The sequence below is a fragment of the Triticum aestivum genome, chromosome 2B, assembly GCF_018294505.1.
Source record: "Triticum aestivum cultivar Chinese Spring chromosome 2B, IWGSC CS RefSeq v2.1, whole genome shotgun sequence".
Classification (NCBI taxonomy): domain Eukaryota; kingdom Viridiplantae; phylum Streptophyta; class Magnoliopsida; order Poales; family Poaceae; genus Triticum; species Triticum aestivum.
In genome coordinates this window covers 811,832,713-811,847,669 of record NC_057798.1, presented here as the reverse complement: position 1 = coordinate 811,847,669, position 14,957 = coordinate 811,832,713, and positions in this window count along the sequence as shown.

Here is a 14,957-nt window from a genome sequence, read left to right as displayed (position 1 = left end):
TAATTATACTAAAGGTGGTGGTGACTCGAAACTCGGATCTTGGAATAAAATTGTGGATGATGTATGTAGAGTTGTAGGCCTCAACTCTTGATCAATCAGCAGAGTTGTAGGCACCTTGGCGGAAGTACCCAACAGAGTTGAATCTGGTATTATATGTATGCGTGCGTGGTCAACACGGCCGGTTCGTCAGTCACACGGAGCTGTTCTCAGTATTTTTTGAGCCGGGATGACTTGTCATCGGTTCATATATATCGCTACCGAATGATTGTCACACACACATACTTGGGATCCCCATTTCTCACCCATTTCTCCAACATCAACATGGTGGCCACACAACTACTCATCTCCCTCGGTGGCTACCTCCTCTATGCCATATGCATGGTGGCGCTGACGTGTCTGGTAGGCAGTGCATTTTTCGCTATCTTCCCGTCGTTAGAGAATAAAATCCCCCCCTACATTCAGTTCTCGATCATCCAGGGCGTCTGCTTCGCGCTCAAGAATTTTCGGTGGGTTGTTCTCATCTCAGAATCCCACTACACCTTACCTTCCAGTGTCTCCCAAGTGATAGCCATACTTATTTGCATCGCTAGCTATCTAGTCTGCATGTTCCTATTGCCGGCGCTCCTGATCAACACATGCTCCCGGGTCTGGACTGCAACAGTGAGGCAGCAGTGTGATGTTAATCAGCTACCCGATGGGGTAAAAACCATCTGGCTTGTTGTCAACTTCGTGGTGACGGATAGGGTCGCAGGCTGTTATGTAGACCCTGCTATTATCTCTGGATTTTTCTCCTACATCATGTTCCTCGCCGGCTACCTCGTCTACATCGCCTGCATGCTGGCGTTGTCAGCTCTGGTGCTCTTCATAGCCGGCGCCGCCATGGAGAATTCAAAGACCTGGTGGCCTGAGCTGATCCACACCAGCATCGTCGGCCTCGCCCTCCTCCCGCTCAACAAGATGTGGGGCTCGCCGTTCCAGAGGCCTTCCGCCGACTCCGACACGGCGGGAGCGGCGCTTGTCGGCCTCGGTGGCTACTTCGCCTACATCCTCTGCTCCATGGCGCTGTCCTACAACATGTTCGGCGCATCTCTGCTGCCCAGGACCTTCACCATCGGGCTCACCTTCTCGCTGTTGGATGTGTTCCTCAAGCCTTCCAGCTACTCTGACATGGTGGCCACGCTTGGGACCATCCACGGCGCTCATGGCCTTCTTGGTTCTGGCGGCCATGTCGTTTCTCGTCTTCATATTCCTGCAGACGTGGGTCGACATGCTGCTTCCTTCTGCCTGGCATCACCACCCAGCACGAACGTTCGCCACCATCGTCAGCCTCACCTTCGGGGCGATGAGAGCCATGCTGGACATCGTACAGGCCGTCGACGAGCCTTCCGTCTTCTCCGGCATGAAAGCGGGGCTCCTCGGCGTCATCCACATGATAAACGGTTACCACGGCGCCTACACGGGGATCAGGAACCTCACCGTTCTAGCCGTTCCCTTGTTATCCATGGAGTCGATGCGCGTGGTTTCCCCTTGGTGTACAGGTTGTACACCAAGGCGGCCTTGATCGTCGCCCTAGGCCTCGTGTTAACCATGCCGCCAGCTGGGCTCACCACCGAGGAACCTGCCTTCACCTTGGTTTCAGATGATTTCGTCCAGCAAACCATTAACAGCTTCGTCACCTCACAAATCCAAATGCCCGATGGTGGAGGAACTAAGCAACTTACTAATTAAATAAAGGGCCAGGCCATTTTTTGTAAGGCCTCTTTATGTATGTATTGTGCTGATCTAGTTATTTTTGTTGCAACCTACGTATGTGTAACAAGCTAGGAGTATGTTGTATTCATGGAAGAGTTTTCCCTCGAATTTTTGTCCGGAAGAAGGATAACCCCGGCCTCTGCAATTGTGCATCGAACGATGCACATAGCCATACTTCGCTTCTTTGGCTTGTGTGATGTAACCTCAAAGAGTTTGTGAGTGCAAGCTGCCAAATAGTACCCTGCACGCATTCGACTCTAACAACAATGACTATCAATCTGGGGCCAATAGCTCCTGTGCGACGTTTTTGAGGTGAATTGGCAAGAGGACGTTGTTCGAGCGAATGGCTGTGGTGCGACACATTTGAGCGTATAAATAGCCCAGGGCCACATGGGGTGTTAAATGTGGTTAAATTGGTCGTCAACCAAGCCCGCCTGTTTATGTTACGACATGTGGGTCCAACTTAATTGTTCCTCAAAACAGCTGACCGTGCCCTGCCGCCCGACCGTGCCGGGCCCGCCACTCTGCCCCCCTTCTTCTCGGGTGCCGGCGGATCTTGCGTTCTTGGTGGCGGCGGCGGAGCCCTCGTTCTCAACGGCAGAAAATGGTAAGTGAATTCAAACCCTAGTCGCCCTCCCGTTCCTCTCTCGGGCCCGTAGATCTCAGCTCGTTTCCTCTGTTTTTGCTTGCGGAATCGATAGGTTGCGAGGGGAGCCCGTGGAGAGATGGAGCCGCCAGATTCAACTTCGAATAGGTAATGCGCCTCTCTCCGATCCAATTTTGCATGCAATTAGGGGGTGGCCTCGTCTGCTCTTTCTCACGGGTTCACACTGTCCGCCACTGACAGAGGGGATGCTGCCGCTCGGACCTTCGAATATGACAGTCAATTTCTTTCCATCAAAGGCAAAATTAGTTGATGGTAGCATACAGAACATGGGAGAGACGACAGTGAAGAAATGGGTGGAAAAAATTGGGGAGAATATCGTTTGGGGTTCAGAGCAAGAAGTATCACTGTTGCGGTTTGATGATTGGAAAGGAGAGTATGTTAGAATAGAAGATGGTGAACAGATTGTTGAAGAAATTGATCGGCAAAACGGCTGGACAAGCAAACAGGCTAATTTTTTTTGCTGAGCTCGTTGATCTGAACATTTTTTCGAAGGTTGGATATGTGCCATCACAATTGGCTGCGCAGATGGTAGATGATGATTGGGCTACACAGACGCCATTGATTCCCATGTGTATTGAACTTACAGTAATAGCCGAAGAGGGACGGGTGAATGGAACTGAAACTGAAACTGCAGCAACTGTTGATTGGAATGTAGTTGAATTAGATGAGCCTACTGATTTGGTCATTGCACCAATGCCTGACATTGAGATGGCCAAACTTTTTGGCATTCCAGTCGATGATAGAGATAATCAGGAGAGGGGCGAATCTAGTTTGCTTGCTAATGCTGATGAAGAAGTAGATGGACAGTTGATGGAACAAGCTGCAGATGAAGTAGATGATGCACATGATGATGAGCTGGTGCATGTGTATGACAAAGAGAACCCTGTCATTGAAGTAGGCAAGTTGTTCCCAAGCATGAAGGAGTTTAGGATGTGTTTCAAGACTTATGCAGTGAAACATGAGTTTGATGCCAAGACTGTTTGGACTGATAGAAAGAAGTTCTATGCAAGGTGCAGAGGATTTGATGGTAGTGTGAAGCCTTGCAAGTGGTACATATCTGCTAGACTGCAACCTGTTGGAAGTACTGTCAGGGTTAACCAAATTCCAATCAACATACTTGTATTGCAAGTTCACAGAGAGTATCAACCATGACATCACAACTTTGGGTTGCAGAAAAGATCACCCCAATTTTAGCCAAAACACCAAACACTACTGCCAAGAAACTCAAAGTAGACTTTGAAAAGATGTACCCCATTAAACTGAAATATACCACAGTGTGGAAGGCAAAACAAAGGGCAATGAAAAATTTATATGGTGATTGGGCAAATACATTTAGGATGCTTTACAACTTCAAAGCAGAGGTGGAAAAGAGGTCACCTGGCAGTGTTGTGGAGATATATACAGAGGTATCACCCGAAGGTGAAGTCAAGTTCTCCAAGTTTTTTATGGCTTTGAAGCCTTGCATCGATGGGTTGAAAGCAGGGTGCCGTCCATATTTGAGCATAGACTCATCATTTTTGACAGGCAAGTAGAATGGTCAGTTGGCAGCATGCAATGCTCTAGATGGACACAACTGGATGTTTCCTATTGCTGTTGGCTTGTTTCAGTCAGAAACAAAGGCTTCATGGACATGGTTCATGATCCAGTTGAAAAGATGCCTAGGGCCAGTGTCACCTTTGGCTATACACACAGATGCATGTAAGGGGCTTGAAAATTCAGTGAAAAATGTTTTCCCACATGCTGAGCAGAGGGAGTGCTTCGGTCATTTGTGGATGAATTTGATCAAAAAATTTAGAGGAGAAGAATTTGGGCGCATGTGGCCAGCAGCAAGATCTTACACTAGACAGACACACAAATATCATCTTGATAAGATCATGGCAGCATGTGATGAGTTTGGTCCATGGATGAACACCTACCATTCTTTGTTATGGTACAGGTCAGCATTCAACACTACCATCAAGTGTGACCACATCAACAACAATTTGGCAGAGAGTTTCAACAACAAGGTGAAGGAGTTAAAAGATTTTCCTGTGCATGACATGGTTGACCAAATCAGGATCATGCTCATGCGGTTGTGGGAATTAAGAAGAAGGATAGGTGATTGTCTGCAAGGTGATAAGCTTCCAGCAGTGGTACAACAGGTGGTCAATAAGAGCAGAAATCTTTCACATTTGTTTGTTGAAAAATCTTCACCTTGGGGTGCTGAAGTTAGAGATAACAAAACTGGAAGGAGACATGTTGTTAACACTAAATTGCATGATTGCACTTGCCTCGAGTGGAAACACACTGGTAAACCATGTGAGCATGCCATTCTTTTCTTAGCATCCCAACCGAAGATAAACATGCACCCATACTTGCATGAATATTATTCGGTAGCAAGATTCAAAGCTGCATATGCTACTCCAATTCCACCACTTACAAATCAGTCAAAGTGGCCTGAAGTGGACATTGAATTTTCCATGTGTCCTCCCTTAACAAAAAGAAAGGCTGGCAGGCCTAAACAGAGTAGATTCAAGGCATGGTTTGAGAAAGGTGGGAGTAGTAAGAAGGGAAAGAAAGATGGAAAGCCAAAAAGGGCACAGAAAGGTAACAAAACAGATGCAAATTATGCCAGGAACTTGGGCACAGAGTGGGATCTGTCAAATGCCGTTACACTCCTGATAAGCCAAAGTATGTTCTTGTTTATTTGTCTATGTTCTGATTTGGTGCTTTTTTCCAGTTACTATATCTATAACATTTTCCCAATGGCCAGGAGGAAGCGAGCGAGTCATCCCCTTGTTGTTGAATAGTCTTGGCCAACAAAAAAAGCAAGAGTCAATGGCGGTAGTGTTGGAAATATGCCCTAGAGGCAATAATAAAAGTATTATTATATTTCAATGTTCATGATAATTGTCTTTTGCTCATGCTATAACTGTGTTATCCGGAAATCATAATACACGTGTGAACACGAAGACCACAAATGTCCCTAGTGAGCCTCTAGTTGATTAGCTCGTTGTGATCAATAGATAGTCATGGTTTCCTGACTATGGACATTGGATGTCGTTGATAACGGGATCACATCATTAGGAGAATGATGTGATGGACAAGACCCAATCATAAGCATAGCATAAAAGATCGTATAGTTCGTTTGCTAGAAGCTTTGCCAATGTCAAGTATCTTTTCCTTCGACCATGAGATCGTGTAACTCCCGGTTACCGTAGGAGTGCCTTGGGTGTATCAAACGTCACAACGTAACTGGGTGACTATAAAGGTGCATTACAGGTATCTCCGAAAGTATCTGTTGGGTTGACACGGATCGAGACTGGGATTTGTCACTCCGTATGACGGAGAGGTATCTCTGGGCCCACTCGGTAATGCATCATCATAATGAGCTCAAAGTGACCAAGGTGTTGGCCACGGGATCATGCATTACGGTACGAGTAAAGTGACTTGCCGGTAACGAGACTGAACGAGGTATTGGGATACCGACGATCGAGTCTCGGGCAAGTAACGTACCGAATGACAAAGGGAATTACATACAGGGTTTGATCGAATCCTCGACATCGTGGTTCAACCGATGAAATCATCGAGGAGCATGTGGGAGCCAACATGGGTATCCAGATCCCGCTGTTGGTTATTGCCCGAGAGTCGTCTCGGCCATGTCTACGTGTCTCCCGAACCCGTAGGGTCTACACACTTAAGGTTCGGTGACGCTAGGGTTAGTAGGAAGACTAGTATGTGAATACCGAATGTTGTTCGGAGTCCCGGATGAGATCCCGGACATCACGAGGAGTTCCAGAAGGGTCCGGAGGTAAAGAATAATATATAGGAAGTGGTGTTTCGGCCATCGGGAAAGTTTCGGGGTCTCCCGGTAAAGTATCGGGACCACCGGAAGGGTCCCGGGGGGTCCACCGGGTGGGGCCACCTATCCCGGAGGGCCCCATGGGCCAAAGGGGGAAGGGAACCAGCCCACAGGGGGCTGGTGCGCCCCCCTAGGCCCACCCCCTGCGCCTAGGGTTGAAACCCTAGGGGTGGGGGGGCGCCCCACCTGGCTTGGGGGGCACTCCACCCCCCTTGGCCGCCGCCCCCCTGGAGATTGGATCTCCAGGGGCCGGCCACCCCCCCTGGGGGCCTATATAAAGGGGGGGAGGGAGGGGGGGCTGCTGGACCAACACCCAAGGCGCAGCCCCTCCCCTCCCCAACACATCTCCTCCTCCGTAAGAGCTCGGCGAAGCCCTGTCGGAGTACTGCTTCTCCACCATCACCACGCCGTCGTGCTGCCGGTGGAGCTGTCTTCCTCAACCTCTCCTTCCTCCTTGCTGGATCAAGACGGAGGAGACGTCGCTCGTCCCGTACGTGTGTTGAACGCGGAGGTGCTGTCCGTTCAGCACTTGGACATCGGTGATCTGAATCACGTTCGAGTACGACTCCATCATCACCTTGCAAGCTTCCGCACGCGATCTACAAGTGGTATGTAGATGCAAACTCTCTCCCGTTACTCGTTGCTTAGATGAACTCATAGATAGATCTTGGTGAAGCCGTAGGAAAAATTTTAATTTTCTGCAACGTTCCCCAACAGTGGCATCATGAGCTAGGTCTATGCGTAGTTCTCTATTGCACGAGTAGAACACAATTTGTTGTGGGCGTTGATCTTGTCATCTTACTTGCCCCTACTAGTCTTTTCTTGCTCAACGGTATTGTGGGATGAAGCGGCCCGGACCAACCTTACACGTACGCTTACGTGAGACCGGTTCCACCGACTGACATGCACTAGTTGCATAAGGTGGCTGGCGGGTGTCTGTCTCTCCCACTTTAGTTGGAGCGGATTCGATGAACAGGGCCCTTATGAAGGGTAAATAGAAGTTGACAAAATCACGTTGTGGTGATTGGTAGGTAAGAAAACGTTCTTGCTAGAACCCAATCGCAGCCACGTAAAAGATGCAACAACAACTAGAGGACGTCTAACTTGTTTTTGCAGCGATTGATCATGTGATGTGATATGGCCAGAAGTTGTGATGAATGATGAATTGTGATGTATGAGATCATGTTCTTGTAATAGGATTCACGACTTGCATGTCGATGAGTATGACAACCGGCAGGAGCCATAGGAGTTGTCTTTATTTTTTGTATGACCTGCGTGTCATTGAAGAACGCCATGTAAACTACTTTACTTCATTACTAAACGCATTAGTCATAGAAGTAGAAGTAGTCGTTGGCGTGACAACTTCATGAAGACACGATGATGGAGATCATGGTGTCAAGCCGGTGACAAGATGATCATGGAGCACCGAAGATGGAGATCAATGGAGCTTGATGATATTGGCCATATCATGTCACAACTATATAATTGCATGTGATGTTTATTATGTTTATACATCTTGTTTACTTAGGACGACGGTAGTAAATAAGATGATCCCTTACAAAATTTCAAGAAGTGTTCTCCCCTAACTGTGCACCGTTGCTACAGTTCGTCGTTTCTAAGCACCACGTGATGATCGGGTGTGATGGATCCTTACGTTCACATACAACGGGTGTAAGATAGATTTACACAGCGAAAACACTTAGGGTTAACTTGACGAGCCTAGCATGTACAGACATGGCCTCGGAACACGGAGACCGAAAGGTCGAACACGAGTCGTATGGAAGATACGATCAACATGAAGATGTTCACCGACGATGACTAGTCCGTCTCACGTGATGATCGGACACGGGCTAGTCGACTCGGATCGTGTAACACTTAGATGACTAGAGGGATGTCTAATCTAAGTGGGAGTTCATAATTTTGATTAGAACTTTATTATCATGAACTTAGTCTAAAACCTTTGCAAATATGTCTTGTAGATCAATGGCCAACGCTAATGTCAACATGAACTTCAACGCGTTCCTAGAGAAAACCAAGCTGAAAGATGATGGCAACAACTATACGGACTGGGTCCGGAACCTGAGGATCATCCTCATAGCTGCCAAGAAACAGTATGTCCTAGAAGCACCGTTAGGTGACCCACCTGTTCTCCCAGCGTTGCAAGACGATTTGAACGTCTGGCAGACTCGTTCTGATGATTACTCCCTCGTTCAGTGCGGCATGCTCTACAGCTTAGAACCGGGGCTCCAAAAGCGTTTTGAGCATCACGGAGCATATGAGATGTTCGAAGAGCTGAAACTAGTTTTCCAAGCTCATGCCCGGGTCGAGAGATATGATGTCTCTGACAAGTTCTACAGTTGTAAGATGGAGGAAAACAGTTCTGTCAGTGAGCACATCCTAAAGATGTCTGGGTTGCACAACCGTATGACCCAGCTGAACATTAACCTCCCAGATGAGGCGGTCATTGACAGAATCCTCCAGTCGCTCCCACCAAGCTACAAGAGCTTTGTGATGAACTACAACATGCAGGGGATGGTAAAGACCATTCCTGAAGTGTTCTCGATGCTGAAGTCAGCAGAGGCTGAAATCAAGAAAGAACATCAAGTGTTGATGGTCAATAAGACCACTAAGTTCAAGAAGGGCAAGGGTAAGAAGAACTTCAAGAAGGACGGCAAAGATGTTGCCGCGCCCGGTAAACCTGTTGCCGGGAAGAAGTCAAAGAATGGACCCAAGCCTGAGACTGAGTGCTTTTATTGCAAGGGGAAGGGTCACTGGAAGCGGAACTGCCCCTAATACTTAGCGGATAAGAAGGCCGGCAACACCAAAGGTATATTTGATATACATGTAATTGATGTGTACCTTACCAGTACTCGTAGTAACTCCTGGGTATTTGATACCGGTGCCGTTGCTCATATTTGTAACTCACAGCAGGAGCTGCGGAATAAACGGAGACTGGCGAAGGACGAGGTGACGATGCGCGTCGGGAATGGTTCCAGAGTTGATGTGATCGCCGTCGGCACGCTGCCTCTACATTTACCTACGGGATTAGTTTTGAACCTTAATAATTGTTATTTAGTGCCAAGTTTGAGCATGAACATTGTATCTGGATCTCGTTTGATACGAGATGGCTACTCATTTAAGTCTGAGAATAATGGTTGTTCGATTTATATGAGAGAAATGTTTTATGGTCATGCTCCGATGGTCAATGGTTTATTCTTAATGAATCTCGAGCGTAATATTACACATGTTCATAGTGTGGATGCCAAAAGATGTAAATTTGATAACGATAGTCCCACATACTTGTGGCACTGCCGCCTTGGTCACATTGGTGTCAAGCGCATGAAGAAGCTCCACGCTGATGGACTTTTAGAGTCTCTTGATTATGAATCGTTTGACACATGCGAACCATGCCTCTTAGGCAAAATGACCAAGACTCCGTTCTCCGGAACAATGGAGCGAGCAACCAACTTGTTGGAAATCATACATACCGATGTGTGCGGTCCAATGAGCGTTGAGGCTCGCGGAGGATATCGTTATGTTCTCACTCTCACTGATGACTTGAGTAGATATGGGTATGTCTACTTAATGAAACACAAGTCTGAGACCTTTGAAAAGTTCAAGGAATTTCAGAATGAGGTGGAGAATCAACGTGACCGAAAGATAAAGTTCCTACGATCAGATCGTGGAGGAGAATACTTAAGTCACGAATTTGGCACACACTTAAAGAAATGTGGAATCGTTTCACAACTCACGCCGCCTGGAACACCTCAGCGAAACGGTGTGTCCGAACGTCGTAATCGCACTCTATTGGATATGGTGCGGTCTATGATGTCTCTTACCGATTTACCGCTATCATTTTGGGGATACGCTCTAGAGACAGCTACATTCACTTTAAATAGGGCACCGTCTAAATCCGTTGAGACGACACCGTATGAATTATGGTTTGGGAAGAAACCTAAGCTGTCGTTTCTGAAAGTTTGGGGATGCGATGCTTATGTCAAGAAACTTCAACCTGAAAAGCTCGAACCCAAGTCGGAAAAATGCGTATTCATAGGATACCCTAAGGAAACTGTCGGGTATACCTTCTACTTAAGATCTGAAGGCAAGGTCTTTGTTGCCAAGAACGGATGCTTTCTGGAGAAAGAGTTTCTCTCGAAAGAAGTAAGTGGGAGGAAAGTAGAACTCGATGAAGTACTACCTCTCGAACGGGAAAGTGGTGCAGCGCAGGAAACCGTTCCTGTGATGCCCACACCAACTGAAGAGGAAAACAATGATGATGATCAAGGTACTTCGGATCAAGTTACTACTGAACTTCGAAGGTCCACGAGGACACGTTCCGCACCAGAGTGGTACGGCAACCCTGTCATGGAAATCATGTTGCTAGACAACAATGAACCTTCGAACTATGAAGAAGCAATGGCGGGCCCGGATTCCAACAAATGGCTTGAGGCCATGAAATCCGAGATAGAATCCATGTATGAAAACAAAGTATGGACTTTGACAGACTTGCCCGATGATCGGCGAGCGATAGAAAACAAATGGATTTTTAAGAAGAAGACGGACGCGGATGGTAATGTTACCATCTATAAAGCTCGACTTGTCGCTAAGGGTTATCGACAAGTTCAAGGGATTGACTACGACGAGACATTCTCTCCCGTAGCGAAGCTTAAGTCCGTCCGAATCATGTTAGCAATTACCGCATACTATGATTATGAGATATGGCAGATGGACGTCAAAACGGCATTCCTTAATGGACATCTTAAGGAAGAGCTGTATATGATGCAGCCGGAAGGTTTTGTCGATCCTCAGAACGCTAACAAAGTATGCAAGCTCCAGCGATCCATTTATGGACTGGTGCAGGCATCTCGGAGTTGGAACATTCGCTTTGATGAGATGATCAAAGCGTTTGGGTTTATGCAGACTTATGGAGAAGCCTGCGTTTACAAGAAAGTGAGTGGGAGCTCTGTAGCATTTCTCCTACTATATGTAGATGACATACTCTTGATGGGAAATGATACAAAACTTCTGGACAGCATAAAGGCCTACTTGAATAAGTGTTTTTCAATGAAGGACCTTGGAGAAGCTGCTTATATATTAGGCATCAAAATCTATAGGGATAGATCGAGACGCCTCATAGGTCTTTCACAAAGCACATACCTTGATAAGATTTTGAAGAGGTTCAAAATGGATCAGTCCAAGAAAGGGTTCTTGCCTATGTTACAAGGTGTGAAATTGAGCTCAGCTCAGTCACCGACCACGGCAAAAGATAAAGAAGAGATGAGTGTCATCCCCTATGCTTCGGCCATAGGATCTATTATGTATGCCATGCTGTGTACCAGACCCGATGTAAACCTTGCCGTAAGTTTGGTTGCAAGATACCAAAGTAATCCCGGCAAAGAACACTGGACAGCGGTCAAGAATATCCTGAAGTACCTGAAAAGGACAAAGGACATGTTTCTCGTTTATGGAGGAGACGAAGAGCTCGTCGTAAAGGGTTACATCGACGCTAGCTTCGACTCAGATCTGGATGACTCTAAGTCACAAACCGGATACGTGTATATGTTGAATGGTGGAGCGGTTAGCTGGTGCAGCTGCAAGCAGAGCGTCGTGGCGGGATCTACGTGTGAAGCGGAGTACATGGCAGCCTCGGAGGCAGCGCATGAAGCGATTTGGGTGAAGGAGTTCATCACCGACCTAGGAGTCATACCCAATGCGTCGGGGCCGATCAAACTCTTCTGTGACAACACTGGAGCTATTGCCCTTGCCAAGGAGCCCAGGTTTCACAAGAAGACCAGGCACATCAAGCGTCGTTTCAACTCCATCCGTGAAAATGTTCAAGATGGAGACATAGAGATTTGCAAAGTGCACACGGATCTGAATGTCGCAGATCCGTTGACTAAACCTCTCTCGCGTACAAAACATGATCAACACCAGGACTCTATGGGTGTTCGATTCATCACAATGTAACTAGATTAGTGACTCTAGTGCAAGTGGGAGACTGTTGGAAATATGCCCTAGAGGCAATAATAAAAGTATTATTATATTTCAATGTTCATGATAATTGTCTTTTGCTCATGCTATAACTGTGTTATCCGGAAATCATAATACACGTGTGAACACGAAGACCACAAATGTCCCTAGTGAGCCTCTAGTTCACTAGCTCGTTGTGATCAATAGATAGTCATGGTTTCCTGACTATGGACATTGGATGTCGTTGATAACGGGATCACATCATTAGGAGAATGATGTGATGGACAAGACCCAATCATAAGCATAGCATAAAAGATCGTATAGTTCGTTTGCTAGAAGCTTTGCCAATGTCAAGTATCTTTTCCTTCGACCATGAGATCGTGTAACTCCCGGTTACCGTAGGAGTGCCTTGGGTGTATCAAACGTCACAACGTAACTGGGTGACTATAAAGGTGCATTACAGGTATCTCCGAAAGTATCTGTTGGGTTGACACGGATCGAGACTGGGATTTGTCACTCCGTATGACGGAGAGGTATCTCTGGGCCCACTCGGTAATGCATCATCATAATGAGCTCAAAGTGACCAAGGTGTTGGCCACGGGATCATGCATTACGGTACGAGTAAAGTGACTTGCCGGTAACGAGACTGAACGAGGTATTGGGATACCGACGATCGAGTCTCGGGCAAGTAACGTACCGAATGACAAAGGGAATTGCATACAGGGTTTGATCGAATCCTCGACATCGTGGTTCAACCGATGAAATCATCGAGGAGCATGTGGGAGCCAACATGGGTATCCAGATCCCGCTGTTGGTTATTGCCCGAGAGTCGTCTCGGTCATGTCTACGTGTCTCCCGAACCCGTAGGGTCTACACACTTAAGGTTCGGTGACGCTAGGGTTAGTAGGAAGACTAGTATGTGAATACCGAATGTTGTTCGGAGTCCCGGATGAGATCCCGGACGTCACAAGGAGTTCCGGAAGGGTCCGGAGGTAAAGAATAATATATAGGAAGTGGTGTTTCGGCCATCGGGAAAGTTTCGGGGTCTCCCGGTAAAGTATCGGGACCACCGGAAGGGTCCCGGGGGGTCCACCGGGTGGGGCCACCTATCCCGGAGGGCCCCATGGGCCAAAGGGGGAAGGGAACCAGCCCACAGGGGGCTGGTGCGCCCCCCTAGGCCCACCCCCTGCGCCTAGGGTTGAAACCCTAGGGGTGGGGGGGGGCGCCCCACCTGGCTTGGGGGGCACTCCACCCCCCTTGGCCGCCGCCCCCCTGGAGATTGGATCTCCAGGGGCCGGCCACCCCCCCTGGGGGCCTATATAAAGGGGGGGAGGGAGGGGGGGCTACTGGACCAACACCCAAGGCGCAGCCCCTCCCCTCCCCAACACATCTCCTCCTCCGTAAGAGCTCGGCGAAGCCCTGTCGGAGTACTGCTTCTCCACCATCACCACGCCGTCGTGCTGCCGGTGGAGCTGTCTTCCTCAACCTCTCCTTCCTCCTTGCTGGATCAAGACGGAGGAGACGTCGCTCGTCCCGTACGTGTGTTGAACGCGGAGGTGCTGTCCGTTCAGCACTTGGACACCGGTGATCTGAATCACGTTCGAGTACGACTCCATCATCACCTTGCAAGCTTCCGCACGCGATCTACAAGTGGTATGTAGATGCAAACTCTCTCCCGTTACTCGTTGCTTAGATGAACTCATAGATAGATCTTGGTGAAGCCGTAGGAAAAATTTTAATTTTCTGCAACGTTCCCCAACAGGTAGAAAGAAGAGAAGTGTGCCTGAGCCTGAGCAGACTGAAGAAAATCCTGCTGCAGTCAACATTCAGACTGAAGAAACTGATGTGGAGGTGCGCACCGAAGAAACTAAAATTGCAGTCGACATTCAGACTGAAGAAACTGCTCTCGAGGTTGAAACTGAACCTGAGCGTGTTGAGGTTCATACTGAAGAAACCCATGTTGAGGTTCAGACTGAAGAAACCCATGTTGAGGTACACATCGAAGAAACTGAAACTTCTGTCAACATTGAGACTGAAGACACTAATCACGAGGGTGTTGGCGAGGTGTTGAAAAGACCAATGAAGAAAACCAAGATGATCAGTGAACTTGTGTGTGTAGTAGAACCAAAAATAAGAAGTGCTAAGGCGAAGAAGGGCACACGACGTGGTAGGAAGAGGTAGAACAGAGAACAGTTTGAAAATTTGGAGCATGTAATAATATTTGTAACTTGGTGCGTACTGGTAGTCACTATTCTATTCGTACTGGTAGAATAGAGAACAGTTTGAAAATTTGGGGCATGTAATAATATTTGGTACCGGAGCTCTCTACAGAAGTTGTTGTTGCTACTCCGTTTCGAACATGAGTACAATAAGGGTAATTAAACCTATTGATTATAAACATGTTACAAAATATGGGCTGGTATGTTCTACAGGTGAACCAGGAGAACCCAATACTCTTGAAGAAGCTTTGGGTGATGCACGTTGGAGAAAAGCAATGCATCATGAAATCATGGAACTTAAGAAAAACAGAACATGCCACTTGGTTCCTAACAACGAGGTAAAAATCTTATTGACTGTAAGTGGGTCTTTAGGATGAAAAGAAAAGCTGATGGAACCATTGACCGTAACAAAGCTAGACTTGTTGCAAAGGGCTTTAAACAACGGTATGATATTGACTATGAGGACATGTTTAGTCCAGTTGTAAAAGCTGCTACTATTCGTCTTGTT